This window comes from Rousettus aegyptiacus, unplaced genomic scaffold, assembly GCF_014176215.1.
Source record: "Rousettus aegyptiacus isolate mRouAeg1 unplaced genomic scaffold, mRouAeg1.p scaffold_m13_p_13, whole genome shotgun sequence".
Lineage (NCBI taxonomy): Eukaryota > Metazoa > Chordata > Mammalia > Chiroptera > Pteropodidae > Rousettus > Rousettus aegyptiacus.
Genome location: NW_023416288.1, coordinates 33,488,415 through 33,505,066, shown reverse-complemented (window position 1 = coordinate 33,505,066; position 16,652 = coordinate 33,488,415). Strand labels below are relative to the sequence as shown.

At 44.5% G+C, this 16,652-nt stretch overlaps 1 protein-coding gene across 5 annotated transcripts in view; it reads left to right on the top strand.

The window, feature by feature from the left end:
- Nucleotides 1–6,253: 6,253 nt before the first annotated feature.
- OSBPL3 (oxysterol binding protein like 3) overlaps nt 6,254–16,652 on the top strand; it is a 152,138-nt gene continuing 141,739 nt past the window's right edge. For 3 of the 5 annotated variants that reach the window (XM_016159533.2, XM_016159528.2, XM_016159532.2), the window contains exon 1: nt 6,255–6,526. The gene's annotated coding sequence lies outside the window, so the exon portion shown is untranslated. Of the gene's footprint in view, nt 6,527–16,652 lie in introns of all 5 variants that reach the window. The other 2 variants (XM_016159530.2, XM_016159531.2) reach the window with 2 other exon arrangements.

Sequence of the window (16,652 nt, the reverse complement as noted above, 5' to 3'; positions counted from 1 at the left end):
CTGAGTGATATTCCAAGTTTTTGTGAATCAAGAGATAATGGCGTGTGAGTAACAAGGATCAAGGAACAGGGCATTTGCTAATAATGACAGCTACATGATGCAAGTCCTTACAACACTATAGGGAAATAACAAGGTTAACACAAAGGTGAAAACCCCACTTCAAGGAAAGGTTACAATATATACTCATTAAGGATTCCTAGTTGTCATTTCTATCAATAGGGTAAGATCTATGGGAATGGGTGTATGACAGGGTGGAAGCAGTTAAACTCAGCCCACCTTTAAGGTTTCTTTTGATGTAGTTTAGTAGAGTTGATGTGGGCATTCTAAAGAATAGGGAAATATAGTAAAGAAAAAACAGAGTAAAATAATAATCAGTTAACTTACGACCCTGGAAAATGGTACCTTGAGTTGCTATGAGACCACCTGCACAACCTGAGCCATTGAGCAGTCTCTGCCTACTGGGCCTGTGATGGGCGCCCACCCTGCCCCCCATCCCCACTACCATCCTTAAAGATCATTTCTTTGGGATTCCCTTTATTTGTTCAACAAATATTTGAAAGCCTACTAACCAAATGATATTGAGACAGGCATTGGGAGATTAAAAATGTACATGGTCCTTGCTGTGTGGAACCTATAATCCAGTTAGGAGACAGAAATTAATCAGAAACTCACAAAAATGAAATAATCACTCCTCTGATAGGTGCTACCAAAACACACATGCACACACACACTTCAGTGCTAGGAAGAGCATAAGATGGAATGATTTGACTTAATTGTGGAAGTCAAGGGGGGACTTCCCTGAGGAAGTAGTGACAGAATGACATGTAAAGGATGAGTTGACATTACATTTTAGGCAGAAGCACCTTCCAGAGAGTGCCCGTGTCAGGAAGAAGCAAAGTCCTGGAAGTAGGTCATGTGAAAGAAAGGGGTGAGAGGGTGAGGCGACATGACACGAGAAGAGGTTGGTGGACACCGGACCGCGTGGGACCTTGCAAACCATGTAAGTAGTTTGATCTTTATCTTAAGAGCAATGGGAAGCCATGGAAGGGTTTTCAGTTCAGATTTGGGTTTCAAAAAATCTCTCTGACTGCAGAGCAGAGAGTGGCTTGCAGGAGAGCTAGAGTGCTTTCCTTGGGAACTGGTCAGACTGTCTGCTGACGTTTTCCAGACGAGGAATGATGCTGGTGTTGCTGGGGGAGACTGAGATGCAAATTTAGGAGGATTGGTGAAGGACTAAGCCTTCTGCGTGACTCTGTAAAAAAACTGAAACACACCAAAGGGGGCATAACATATAAAACTTTTTTCTTTCAACATACTTGTTGGAGATTTGGAGGAAATGATGCTGGATGCTGTGGCTTGGCTCACTCAGCTCCTAACCCAACTTCCTTCGAATGTGCCATACTTCAGAGGCTGGAAAACTGAAAATCTCATTTCCCAGCCTTCCTTGCAGCTAGATTTGCAGATATGATTTGGAATGTACCAATCAGATGCATTCATACAAGATGTGAATTCGGAAATGAGGTAATCAAGGAGAAGTGGGATTTGAGGCATTTTACAGTTTACTGGTGCAGCTTGTAGCTAGATGGTGTGGTTCTGGCAGTCCGGCCAAGTCTTTCTGGTGACAGGCAGGGGTGGCAGTAATCTTTGCAGCCCAGTTTGATAGTGCCTGGCACATAAATGCTTAATACATGTGGACTGTTATTACATACTTAGTTGTTACTCTGAATAATACTATAGGATGTGCTGTGGAGATGGTACCTCCGCACAATGGGATGCTCGGCCTGACTTCATTCAGTCCTGAAGGAACTACGTTTCGTGGTTTAATGTGTATGACATTGGTACCTTTTTCCCCTGTTATGTTCCTTCTTACAAGCAGCCTATATCCCCACAGTATAACATACTAAAAAGCTGGTTCTTTCAAACGCTTGGGAGAAAGCTAGCCTATTGTCACTAAAGGTGAGAGATCTTCCTCTAGAACCTTCCAGACAATTTAAACATCTGATGAAAAATGACTACTAGAGTTACAATAAACTGTGACTTTTAGTCGTACTAAGATCCACTTAAACTAATCAGGAGGCTTGTCTAGACCAGAAAGCCTAACAATGTTACAGCTTCCTCTACAGGGTTCGCTTGATTGTAATAAATGAGAATTTTTGACCGAAAGGTTAAAAATATCAACAAAGACATGCAGGAAGTGACTCTCTGCTCCTAATTCCCCAGATAATGTCTCTGTTCACTGAACACATTTTTGGTACCTCTCTTAGGACATTTCTATATTTTATGCTTGTATTATAGTTATTTATGTCCATGTCTGATCTGCCCAATATATGACACTGTAAAAACATGAAGGGCAGGGACACACATAGATTCATCTTTGGATCTCTGAAAGTGCCTGCGAAGAATGGTCCCTTACACAAAGGAGGAAGTCAGTCTGTACTTAACAAAGAAATTGGTGAATTCTTGTGCAGTCTTGAGTCACCAGGACTAACACTTTCAAAAGAATGCTTACAAGGTGTTCCTATGCAACTAAATACGTTGATTCCTTTTCCAAGTAGCAGTGAAGGAGAAAGAAGATGAGTAGGAGTGCACAGGGCGAGAAGGGTTCCATCACCGCTGCAGACAGGTGTTTTCTCCACTGTCCGTTGGTGTGGGAGTGGCAAAAGGAGGACACTTGAAGAGCGTAGGAGACCTGGCCACTAACATCTCATAGGGTATATGATTCCCGTTAAGATGCTGGAACCCTCTGTCCTGCCCTCATAAAAGGGATTGATGAGGTGAAGAGCCACACTTCTTTCTTATCACATTTGTCTTGTAGTCACTATTCCAGAAGATTGAAGCTCTAATCTTATGATGACTTAAGATCTTAATCTTAAAATGGCTTGAAGTTTATTTAGCCCCAGCATGGTAAGTTAGCATCATCTCACCTACTGACCCAGTCAGCAGTAGCTTCCTAAAGCGCAGTGTTGAGAAGGGTTCTGAGTCTCTATTTGGCTCAGTGAAAACAATACTGACTTTATAGTGGTATCTGACGTGAGGCCAGGAGAAGAGTAGCAGTACATAAGCCAAGGTACGTTGTCCTTCATCTAATTCAATGCCTTCACTTCACAGGAAGAAAATGAGAGCAGAAGCTCATGTTTTAAGCTTACTATGTGCCAGGCGCTGTTCAAATTGCTTTTACGTGCACAAATTTATTTAATCCGTAGCCAGTCTTAAGAAGTTAGCATTATTATGATTCTCATTTTGCAGATGAGATTTAGGGAAGCAAAATTTGCCTGAAGTGCACACTCTGAGAATCCCTTCCTCATACTGCCTCCTAATCTGTTAATACTTACTATGTGCTAGGGTAATGGTACTCAGCCACAAGTGATTAGACCCTCTAGGAGACATCCGGCAATGTCCGAAGACTTTTTGGTTGTGGGGAGAAAAGGGTGTTTCCTTCGATCTAGTGTGTAAAGGCCAGAGACGCTGCTAACTGCACAGAACAGTGCCCCACGACAAAGAATTTGGCTCCAAATGTCAATAGTGCTGAGATTGAGAACTCTTGAGTCGGGCTGTGTGAAAGTCATTTTCAGACTAGGATGACTCTTCCTATAGCCCAGTAAGTATAATGTCTGTCTCCATTTTACACACAAGAAAAGGTGTTCTCAGAAACAGGAAGTGGCGATCACAAGACAGGACTCTAGGTAGTTTGACTTTACAGGCCTCTGGTGGTCCCCACTCCGAGAAACTCCATTCTCATCAGCTTTCTTTACTATCAAAACATGTAAATTCTTATATAAAAAAAAGAAACATGCAAACTCTTTCAACACCTGCTTATCTATTGCAAATTGCAGAAGCTTAGAACATTCAGCCAACTGTGAAAAAGTTCCACTGTAATGGCTGCGTCTCCAAACAGAAAAAGTATCTGTTCGACAGTTCGAAGGAGAGTGTCTGTAGAATCTCTTACTATATAGAACCATTCATCTCTGGAGTAGACCAGCGGATCCTTGCTTTAAAATAAAACTCTGAGGAAAAAGCTAATTTTAGGACATTAACAAGCTTTTCCAAGAAAAATAAGCTCTGCGTGGGATGCAACTTTAATTTCTTTTTTCTCCCTTTTGTTTTTAGGAGCTGGTAAGCCTGGAAGCTTATTTCGGAGAAGAGGAAATGAAACTATGAAAAGACACAGTATGATTTCGCTTTTTCTGGGAGGCAAGGTACAATATGAATATGAATAACTCATCCTGTCCAATGAACTACCTCAAGTACAAATAGAAAAAATACACACACACACACACACACACACACACACACAGCTGGAAGAAATTGAAGAAGCCAAGAATAGCATGCTAGTTTCGACTAAGAAGCCCTATGCAAATAACTTCCTTTAGGATTTAAGACTTGTCTCCCAAGAAAACAATGCTAATGAAACGGTGAGGGTGGGAGGCAGAAAGAGGAAAAGAGAAAGACGCAAAGGAGTCAGAGGGAAGCAAGAGGCGAAAGACCAAGCTTCTCTCTCAGAGAGGAATCACTGAAAAATGCAGAAGGGCTGAGAAAACGTCTGAGCTGCTCCAGGAGCCCGGGTTGGCCGTGGGCAAGGTGCCTGCCGGAAATCGGAATGAATGGTCGTGGCTCCTGCCAGACACCTCCACCCACCCCGCGTTCGGCGAGTGCGGGGGAAGATTTAAGAATTTCGATTTTTAGATCTCCAGTAAGGTTCTCCGTGTGCGAATGCCGGCAGCCTGGCAGTGAGGTCGCGACCCTCCCTCCCTCGCTCGCTGCCTGCCAGATCCCAAACCGACAGCCTCCTGACATTCCGGATGGTTCCAGAAAGCTGAGAACCAAGCGCGATGAATGAGATGTGAATAGCATGGCTCCGGCGAAGAGCCTTAGAAACCTTAATTTGGGGTCAGTTGGGAAACTGGAAATGCGTCGAGCGAGGCAGGTGGTGGGTGGCACTGGAATCTAACATTCTGGGGTCTCTACCCAGGGCCAGGCACGCAGCCTAGCGAGCCACACTCGTTCCGCTCGGTAAGGCAGATTAGCGGGGTCTTCGGGGGGGGGGGGGCGGGTTAAAGACCTTGTATTTGCCGTTCCCTTTGCCTGGAACGCCCTTCCCGGGCCCCGGGTGTAACAGCTCCTTTTCCGGTTCAGCAATCAGCGTAAAAGCCACCTTCCCCGAGAGGCCCTCGGGGCGCCTCGCAGCTCCTAACATCGCCGCCTTGAAAACTCTGCTTAGTAATTACTTCAGTGCTCAGAGTTCATCGGCAGTCTCTCTCTCTCGTTTTGTTTTTACTTGTGTGTGCTCTTCTTTGTTTATGGCCTGTTTACTAAAATGCAAGCTCCGTGACATCAGGAACCTGGTGCGCCAACATCACAGCTGCATGCCCACAGCTGCTCTGGGCGCGCACAGTAAATGTTAATTCCCTTCTCACCCCCGCCACTTCCAGCACCCCGGCACATCGGCAGTCTCCACACCGACTCCTGGTGATCAGTGGCGTGCATTCATGCTAAGGTCAACCGAGGCAGAGGAGCGAGTGGGCAGTCGAGTCAGGAGGACTTTATCCCCCTTCAAGGAGCTCCTGCGTTTTAATTTTAACTCAGACGCTTTCTCGCCCTCCCCGCCTGCACGTGAACCGCAGAGAACAAAACCACCGCACTCCCCTCCGGGTTTCCCCTGCGACCCCGGCACGGACCCGCAGCACTGCCTCTGGATGTCAGTCAGGGTCACGGCCTCGGGCCCAGGCGCCACGCTGACTCTGTCCTTCCTCACCCCGCGCCTGCAACCCACCCCCACCCCCCTTCACCACGCATTTTCTCCGTTCTCTATCTCTTCGCCTCGATCGTTCCCCCAGGAGGTCGAGTCCTCTTCGCCTATTTGATCACACGTTCCCAGGAACCTTCTCCCTCGAGCGCCGCCCTCGCGTCTCCCTCCTTCCCTGGCCGGAAACGCCACTCGACAAACGTTGGCCGAGCGCCCGCGGCACGCGAACGGCGCGCGGGGCGCCCACCCGGGCCCCGCTGCGGCTCTCCCCGCGCTCCGCCCTTCCCACCTGTCGGGAACCCGGGGTCCCAACTCCCCCGACTGCGTCATGGAATCCTCCCGCCGCTTCCACCCGCCTCGCCCTGCCGCCTCCCGCAGGGCGGGCTCCTGATTGGTGGAAGCGAGGGTCACTCTGCCACCCTCCGCGCGCGGCCCCGCCCCAGGGCGGGCTCCGGCTCCTCCTCCTCGCCTTACCCCCTCCCGCTCATCGCCGCGCTGCGAGCGCCCAGAAGTTCTGGACAAAGTCCTGGGAACTGGCCGCGCGGTCGCCGCGCCGCGAGCGGGGCCGCCTGAGGGTCCCCAGCGCAAGGCGGCCGGTGCGCGGCGCGGGCTCCCGCCGCTCTGCGGGTTCGCGAGCGGCCCTCCTGCGGCTGGTGCGGGAACTGTCCGCTCGGCGTTGCGGAGGGACCGGAGAGGCTGGGTTTGCCTCCTCCAGCGTCTGGGGACGGACCTCGTAGCCGGGCACCGGGAACTGGGCGGCGTCCGCCGCGGCAGAGCGCGCAGGTGAGCACCCGGCCGCCCGCCGGGCAGGTGCTGGGGCGCGGCGGGGGCTCGGGGGAGGCGCGGGCTGGGAAGGGCTGCGATTTTGCGGGGTGCCACCAGTGTCCGCGGGACCGGAGTCAGCCTCCTGTCTCCCGGGGAAGACCCGGCCGATGGAGCAGCGCCGGGGCGGGAACCACAGGAAACCTGCCTAATTGAGCGGAGCGCGAGGCGTTACCACATCCGCGGGATGGGGCGCGGCGCGGGTACCCGGGCGGCGCTGGCCTCGCAGGCGCTCGGCTCGCGCGCCTCCCCTCGCCTGGCCTGCTCCGCTGCCCAGCGTCCCGGCGGGGGGCCGAGGGAGCGCGCCCCTTGGGGCTTCCCAGCGCCCTGGGCATTGTCGTAGACCGTCCAGATCTTTCTTAGGCAGAGGAGCGCCGCCCTCCTCCGGTAATGAAACTTGCCAGCCACCTTCTGCACGTTTGTACGCTCCCTCCTCCGTCTCACAAACTACCAGTCTCCTTAGTCGGGACTGCTTGAGGGGACTGTGAAGTTGTCGCTTTCGATGTGTCTGGGAACCGAGTCGAGGTATATCCGAGGACTCCCAGATGTTGCACGGACCCTCAGAGTTTCAGTACTGGGGTGGGGGCATTTAGAAATATTTTCAGCTGCAGATACGAAAGAGATACTTCCATAGACGGGTGAAAGGGTAGGTCTGACTTCTGATCCTCCACACCCTACCCCGGAGCGTCATACGAGCAAGGTAAGAAGGTGCCCCGGTGGCCAGAGGAGACCAACCAGGCAGGCCTGGGCTGAAAGGCACCCGGGCTTAAAAACCACCCCCTCATTCACCTCGCTAGCTCGCCACCGCCTTCCCTGTTCCTTAACAGCGCTCATCTCTGTCTGAAATCATCAACTTGGGTTGTTCACTGTCTGCCTTCCCCCGCTAGAATGGCAGTTCCGGGAAAGCAGAAACCTTATCTGTCTTGTTAGTCATTTAATCTCCAATGTCTGCAATAGGGTCTGACATGCAGTAGGTGCGCAAGAAGTATTTATGGAATGAAGGATAAAAACGTCTCTGTAAAACATGGAGAATGATAATTTCATAGCTGGTTTTGATTTTCACCGAGGGCAAGGAGAAGTCGGATGAGTGTTACCTCCTAAAGGGTTACTGGCAAGAATAGGGGCTGGAAGGAATTAGCCATCCCTTTTTATTTCTACTTCCGTTCAAGTTGTAGAGGTTAGTATAACATTTTTCCCTGCATGGAGGTCTGGACAATTCAGGTGTTTTCTGTTTGTTTGTTTTTGAATGTGTCTCTTGGCAGTACTGTATTTTCTTAATGGTTAATGCCATTTCAGGAACACTCCAGGGAGGGCTGGAGAGCCTTCCAGCTGAGGATGCCGGTGGAAGTGATGGGGGTGGGTGGCACGCTGGGAGAGGTGGAAGCTGTTAAGTTGGAAAAGCCTTCCACGAATAACTGAGAGTTGTTTACAGTTCCCTGTGAATTCCTTTCCTGTCTCCTTCATCAGCTTTTTAGCCCTCTCTTCTGGAAACTTCCTTCTTGACTCCCCGAACACTGCTGTTCAGACCACGTTTATGCTCACCCGGACTCCTGTGTTTCTCCCCTCCTCAGCATCTTGCACATCCATCCTTTCCCGTTGCCCCTACCCCATCCTGGCTCAGGGTCTTAGGACATCTGCCCTCTGTCCTAACGTTGCTCACAGGTGGATTATCCTCCCTCAGGGTCTCTTTCACATCACAGGCAGGTAAATTCTTTAAGTCCTGTTATCATATCTCTAAAAAAATCTTGAGTGACTTATAGAGTTAATATCAATAATACTAAGAGCAGCAGCAGTAGATGCCGAACCTTTTTATGCCAGGTACAGTCATAATTGCTGTATGTGAATGATCGCATTAATCCTCTTAGCAACACTGAAGTTGGCACTGTTGTTATAGCTCCAACCTCCAGATGAGGCTAGGAAAAGTGAAGTTTGCAACTACTTTACAGTAAATACCAGGTGGAGCTGAAACTCAAACCCCAGATCCTTTCCCCTTTTAAGTGCAGACTCCCGCGCCTAAAGGCGGATCTGGCAACCTGGGCTCCTTGCGGCCTCTGCCCCACCGTTCCCCAACCCTGTGCACTGGCAACCTGAATTTTGTTCAGCAACAGAGCATTTTGCCTTTGCTCATATACCCCTGTTGCCTAGAAAGCTGTTTCATTGTCTCTTTCTGGGAAAACCCATATCTTCTGGGGCTGAATTTATAAGCCACTTCCTCCAGAATAATGTCTATGAACTCAATCTCTCACAACATTTTTTTTTTTTAACATGAGAGTCCCTCACTTCGGTTTCTGACTACTGAGTATGTTGGTCTCTTTCCTTCAGCACTTTGTTCCTTTCTTATGCCCCCAATGCCACCACCGGAGTGCCTCCTGGCTTAGTTACTTATTCAAATGCACTGCCTTCCTTACTGGATCATGAACGCCTCGAAGGGAGGGCCAGTACGCCTTCCTCCTGTTTCCCTCACATCACTAACCCTGGTGCCCTAACCATGGTGGGGTGCTCAATTAAAAAGAGAATAAGCGATTATATTTGGTTATATTCTGTTAGGTTAGTCTCTGAAAAAAGTTATTGGTATGTGGCATTTCGTTTCCGACTTTTTGATCCACGAAACTGTAATGCCTTCATCAATTTTTGATTAAGAAATAGAAATCCTAGTTACTTAAATCTAAGAAAAGAACCTGTTCTGGTTGTTTTCATCTTGGAGATATTGCAAGGCAATCCCTACACAAAGCAAACATAGTAAATACCTTGTGTCTTATATGCGTTATTTTTTCACGTATATAGTAATGTTGTTATTAGAAATGTGTTAAAACTGTTATGGAATTTAAACTAAATTTTTGTCAATATTTTATCGATCAATGACTATTTCACATTTTTAACCTGACTATGAATCAGCTCCGGCTCTTAACACACTTTGTTCTGTGTGTTTCAGGCACATCCAACTAAATTCAGCACCTCGCCAGTTTCCCCAGGCGGTGCGTGATCTCTGTCCTCCTTACAACACGGTCGTCCTCCCCCATAGTCACCTGACTGATTCTCACTAATCCAGCATGTTTCAGAATGGGTGTCGCTTGTGGGAAGCCTCCTTTTGCCACCTCCAAGTTGAAACTGGAGGACTCTCATGGCGCTCTGTGCTTGCCCATTTTACAGCAAGCAGTTATGGTACCGTTTTGCCAACTGTTGGTCAGTTGACTTAATCTTCCCTGAAACCGCTGACTCTCTCTGGCTTACATAAAAATTACTTAAGGATCTTTTAAACGTTTTTTTCTGCCTAGGCCTCACCCCTCAAGTTTCTGAATCAAGTGGCAAGGGTTGGTCACTGGAATTCTTTTCTTTTTTTTTTTTTTAAAGAGTTTTCTCATTCTTTATTATAGCTGGATAGTCTTCTATTGTGTGAATGGAATAACTCTACACAGTTTTGTCCTTTTTAAAGAACAGCTATATTGAGATATAATTTACATTTCATACAATTCACACATTTAAAGTATACACTTCAGTGGTTTTTAGTATGTTCACAGCTGTACAACCATCACCATAATTAATTTTAGAGCGTTTCATAACTCCAAAAAGAAATCCACGCCCATTCGCAGTCTCCCCACTCACTCCACAGCCAACTAATCTACTTCGTGTCTGTCTGTATGGGTTTCCTTATCCGGATACTTTATGTAAATGTATTCATGCAATATGTGGTCTTTTCCTTAGTGTGTTATATTCAAGGTTTTTCCTGTTGTAGCATGAGTTAGTACTTCATTCCTTTTTATTGCCCAATAAATAATACCCCGTTACCTGTATATACCATGTTTTTTTTTTTTTTATCCACTTGCAAGTTGATGGAACTGGTATCTTTGAAAGCTTCCCCAAGTGTGCCTAATAGGCAGTCAGGAACTAAACAGGAAGTTCCTTTGAGTTTTGTTCTTTTTTGTGTCTCAGGGCAAGAACAGTGCCTGCCTGGCACAAGATAGATGTTTAATAAACATCTGAAGGACTAAAGCATTTCACTGAAAGTATAACTCTTATTATATTGGTGTCATAAAAAATGTCATGAAAAAGAAATCCTCCTGATAGTTAATTGTTTAGATCCCAATTTGAACAAACCAACTGTCAAAAAAAAAGTATGAGATAATCGAGGAAATTTGAACGTAGATGAAATGCTACAGTTTTTAGGATTTGCTTCAGATTAATCTGAGTGCGGGAGATGGTGTATCTAGGAAACAAGGCTCTCCATGAGTTAATGATTACTGAACCTGGGTGATGAGTTCACAGGATTTTTAATGCTATTCTTGATAGTCTGTTGTCTAGTGGGGCAGCCGTTGGCTACTGAGTACTTGAAATCTGGCTAATCCTTATTGAGATATATTGTAAGTATAAAGTACACACTGACTTTTGAAGAGTTTGTATGAAAAAGGATGTATAATTATCTCGATTTTTTATACTTTATTTGTTGAAATATTTTCGATGTATTATGATAATATATAATGAAAACTAACTTCCTCTGTTTCCTTTTTATTTGGCTACTCAAAAAATTAACATTACAAATATGGTTAATATTACATTTCTGTTGGAAGGTTCTGCCATATACCTTTGTATATGTTTGAAATTTTCCACAGTAAGTTAAAAAATTCAATGGCACCTGAATTTTTTAATAATCTGGAGTAAAATATTTTTCATAAAGGGTTCCTTTTATATTAATAGATTGGGAAATATCTGTTCAAAGATGATTCTTTGTGAAGATTATAGTAGGCAGGCTGTAGCTTTTTCTTAGGCTTACTTCATCTATGTGAAAATTTAAAAATTCTTTTATAATAAATGAAATATCAGCATGAGGAAGTAGAAGAATTTCTCCTTTAGTTATTCATCTGATTCTTTTGTAGTTGATGAACTATTTTCTTCATTTTGAAAAAATATAGAAAATGCAGTGGCAATTTCATTGTCCTTAATCACATTGTTTATGCCCTGAAATTTAATTTTCCTTGGGCTGGCTTTATAATCACTCTGCCTAAATCTGTTTGTTTGAGAGCCAGCCTATGATTTTTTTCTAGACTCCCCAAGATCCCTGGGATATAAGTGGAATTTGATTCTTAAAAATAATAATAATAATAATAATAATGTGTGGATTTTAGGCTGAGAATCAAATTGCTTTCAGATAAAATTTCTTTAGATGAACATTATGTTGTCATCTAGATGTCTGTATTTATTCCTAAAATAATAGCCAAGGTAATAAACCCAGTGCTTTGAGGGATGCAAACTAGACAAATGACCCCAGAGGATATTTTTTGTCATCTATGATTTCTGAGATTGTGGACCTAATTAGAAAAAAAAAACTTTAACGTAAAGCAGAAAAGAATCAAATTGCAATAAGCAGCACAACAGGAGTTCATCAAATGATCTGTGACTGTCAGTATAAAATCGAGTTTTTTATTTTGATTACTCTTTTCAGTTTAAATGTTAAAACATGTTTATTTCTTCAATTTTCTGTGGGTCAAACACTTTTCTCAATATGACAGTTTTCCACATATGTACTAAAATGTAGTACTATTATTAAAGATTCCAGTACTTGTTTTCTGTCTTGATAGCAAATATTGTAATGTAAGATTTTTAAGTTATACCTTAAGTCTTATAAAACAAATATCCTTCCCCCAATTATTTGTGGTGGGCAGTGATCTGACATGTTTAGAAGCAAAAGCTAATGATCTTTTTCTAATCTCACAAATATTATTAAACTGAAAGTCATTGCCTTCCTAGAATGAAAGCATAAAGTATGATTTTTGTTCATACATTTAATAAGTATTTATTGAGCACACATTATATGCTAGGCATCAGGCTGGATACAAGGCAAATGGAGATGAGTTAGATAGATGTGGAACCTCCCATCAAGAAGCTTACAGTTTAGAAGAAGATGTAGATATTAAACAGTCACAGAGATTTCATTAATTACAATGGGATATGTGGCTCAAAGGAAATGAGTCTGCGTTTTTAATTGGGACCCTTGAGAGAAAAGTTCCATTCTTCCATAGGTCATGATTCAGGCTGCTGACGGTCTGAAGGAGGAGGAGGAAAGAGAGAGTGTCTGGGGAATCCTCAGAGGAGGGGGACACGGGCAGTCCTGCCCTTTTCTTGTCTTTGCAGGAGACCAGGTTGGACTGGGCAGGAAGAGGGGTTTAACTCCTCTGCCCAGGTTTTAAATTGTTCTCTGTGATGCTACACATAGGTGCGTTTATTTGTTACTACAAATTAAATCCAAAGTTGAATTTTTAGCGCCTTTGTAACTCAAACTGAATGAGGGCTAACAACCTGTTCTCCGGCAATAGCCATGACAGTAGCTCACGATAACTTGCTGACTCCAGATTCTGCTGTAGTTCAGTTGTAGGGCAGCTGCGGTGAAGGGATTTAAGGGCATTTGAAGGTCCTCGAAGAATATAGAGATGACCCACTCGGGTTTTTCTCACAGGTTTAGAGCTGCTTCAAGTACATTTTTAGTGTATACGGAATTAACTGAGGTGTCCTTCGGAGCTTGTCGGAGTCACTAGGGAGTGGGGGACCATCCTGCCTTTAAAGATGGCTGGGAGCGATTACAGTATTTGCTCTTTGGTTGCCCAATATTCATTTATGTTGCCAGATTTCCATTTGAGGAATCACTTCTCACCTTAGGATATGGTCTGCTGGGACCAGAACGAGGGCCCCATTCTCCTCAGCCATGGGTGACTCTGCGAGCCAGGCCAGCCTGGGTCCAATGCCAAGGGTTCATGGTGACTCTGCTGCCAAGGGTGTGGCCTGACAGGTCCATTCCTGTCCGGAACACATTGCTGTGGTCTGGCTTCTGGTCCCAGGGAGCTGTTCCAGCACTCGCTTCTCTAGCCTCCCCTTAGTTCCTTAAATTAATATTTGTTTCCAGTGCATTTTCTTCGGTTTTACTTGCCAGATTGGGTTCTGTTGCTTCCACTTAAAGAACCTCTGACTGCCAAAGGCCTTGAGAGGCTTAAGTAGTTTACCCACTGTCGCAAAGGGAACAAAAGGGTAGAGCTGGGGTGGAGTCCAATCATCCTGTTCCTACTGCCAGGCCGTTGACCAGAGGGCCCCTCATCGTGGTGGAATGCACAGGGCTGGGAGTCAGAGAATCAGAAAATGGGTGCAGTCCCAGGGCTGCCTCTCTCTGCCTCTGTGGCTGTAGGAGCACAGAAAGAGCCATGGGACATGCTTCTGCAGAGAAATGGGCGTTTGCGCCAAGCCTTGAAGGACACATAGAATTGAGATGAAGGAAGAGAGGGAAAGGCTGGTTACCAGGGACACTGTGAGCGGAGCGTGCGGGATGAGCAGCAGTATAGCCTTTTAAGGAATGATGACCCTTCCATTTGTTGAGAAGAACTGTTTTAATTGGGAAAAGTGACAGAGTATGAGGACGGAAAGGTAGATTGAGGGCCAGCTTGAGTGGATCCTGAACCCCATAGCAAGATTTTGGATTGTATTCTTAGACAGTGAACCAGGAGCTATCATAGAGAACGTATTCTTGTGGTAGTAGAAAGATCAGAGGCTGCGAGTCTAAGAACGATGAGATCTGAAGTAGGGTGGTCACGATAGAGAAGAAAGAAAAGACAACACATAAATATTGGAAAGTTAAAATGAGGGTCTCTAGGAACTAGCGGATTGGAGAATGGGGTCCAGGGAGAGGGCAGAGAGGATTCTGGAGGAGATAATAAACAGAGTTGGTACGATCAGGTGGAAAATAAAGTTGGAGCCTTACATCACACCTTCCACCAACATAAATTTCACATGAGTCAAAAAACTTTTACCTTGGAATAACTAGAAAAAAAAATAGAATACCATTTTACTAATGAGATGGTCTATCCTTTCAAGATATGACACAAAATCCAGAAGCTGTAAAATAAAAGATTGATTCATTTGACTATAGATAATTTTTGCAGGGCCAATTTTTTTTTTTAACTATGTCAAAAGGCAATCAATGCATTTAGAAAAATAATTGCAATGCATGTCACAAAGATCTAATTGTATCAATATATAAGGAACTACTACAACAAATCAATAAGAGAAAGAACAGTTACTCTAGAGGCAAAGAAATGACCAAATAGTTTACAAAATGGCCTACAAAGGACTCAAACAAATGAAAACCTTAACCTCATTCTTAAAAAGAGAAATGCAAATTAAAACTTTGGTGAGATATTATTTTTTTACCTATGTTTTGGCAAATATAACACAATGTGATAACACTGGCAAAGGTTTGAGGAAACAGGTATTCCTGGTGGATGAAGGTATAAATTGGTCCGAGCTCTGTGTGGAGCCATTGGCAGTATTGATCAAAATTGCAAATGTATGCACTGTCTGAATCACCCATAACAATTCTATGAATTTTATCCTACAGATATGTAAATATGCAAAATGATATATGTGCAGTTATTTATTTCAGTGTCATTTGAATAAATAAAAGATTGCAAATAACTTAATTGTCCATCAATAGGGACTGGTTAATAAATAATCAGGTAGTTAAAAATGAGGCAGCTCTATATCTGATTTGGAACAATCTCTGAGATTTATTGTTACGTTAAAAAAGCAAGGTGTAGAATCCATAGGTTTGTGGTATACGTGTACCAGATATGTATGATATGCTTCTATTTGAGTAAAATATGTCCATATGTAATATATATTTTGTATGTGTCTAGACATATACATGTACATATTTAAGAATACATACAGGCTCATTAACTGGTGGGCTGGAGCCAGCTTGCAAAGGCTTATGAGAACCAATTGTGTGAATCTCTTCCCAGCTCTTTGGTCAATGCCTTTGGGTGGTGGTTTGAAACTGGCCGTGGTGGGAGTGTTTACACCATGGAAAAGCAAAGGCAACAAACCAGGGCTTTTGCTTGTCTTTCCAGGGAGCTGGTTGATAAATATTTAGTAGTATCTACTGTGTATCATAAATATAAAACATTTCTGAAAGATACACAACAGTTTAGTAACATCAGATTCCCCAATGAGAATGGTGGCAAAAAGACAGACGTGAGATTTAAATTTTGTCCCAAATAAAGGTATTACTTATTCTGCATTAAATATACTAGAAAGCAAACAAAAAAAAAAAGTAACTCCGGAGTTTCAGACCTATGCCATTGGGTTATTTAAGGTGCTGTTGAGTACTGTAGGGAAAAATAGAAAGATGAATAGATCTTAGGAAAAAGGCATGCGTTGAGTTTTGAGCATGCTGAGCCTGAAGAGTGTGGGTGACATCGGTGCAGATGTCCAGCAGGAAGCTCAGAAGAGGAGGCGAAGCTGATGATCACTCTTGGAAGTCGGCAGTTTAGTTGAAATTATGGCAGTCGAAGAAGTTTCCAAAGGAGGCTGAACCTGTATAACCGTTTGGGCAGGTCCCAGGAGAAAAAGAGAAATGCATGTGATGCCTTGGGGAATGCCAGCCAACAGGTGGGTAGGGAAAGGGAAGCTAGTCAGTCACGAAGGTAGGAGGACCATAAAGTGATATTAATAGTAGCTTTTTTGGGTGGATGGCCTATAAAAAGCAGGGCGCATTGTACTTAATTTTTTTTTTTTTTTTTTTTTAGGTTCAGTGCCTTTTAATTCCTGATTTTAAAAATTGCCACAACCAGGGACCGTCTAGGTTCTCTCAGTACATTCTGAAACAGCATCACCTGATTTAATTCTCACAACTACTCTCTGGGGTGGGTGTTATTTCCATGATTACTGGTGAATGGAGGAGGGTAATTCCAAAGGGTAGACCAGGGAAGAGCTCCTAGGAGGGATGTCATAGAGAACGACCTTGAAATGTGGTAAGATTTTAACGAGCAAGTCATTTCTAGAAAAGGGGAATGATGATCGGAGCTGAAAGAGAGCCACCTGATGTGGCTGGAGGATAGAGATTCATGGGAGCCTGAGGGTTGTGCCTGGCTGTTGCATCCTCTGCCGGTCGGAGAGCCACAAAATGTTTCTGAGCTAAGGAACATGCTTTACTCAGTTTGACTGGAAGTCTAATACAAAAAATTAAATGTTGTATTACTTGAGCACTTACTGTGTATTCACTGTTAGAGAGGAGGGCCGGTAGGAGACAGGAAACAGCATTATGAAACTT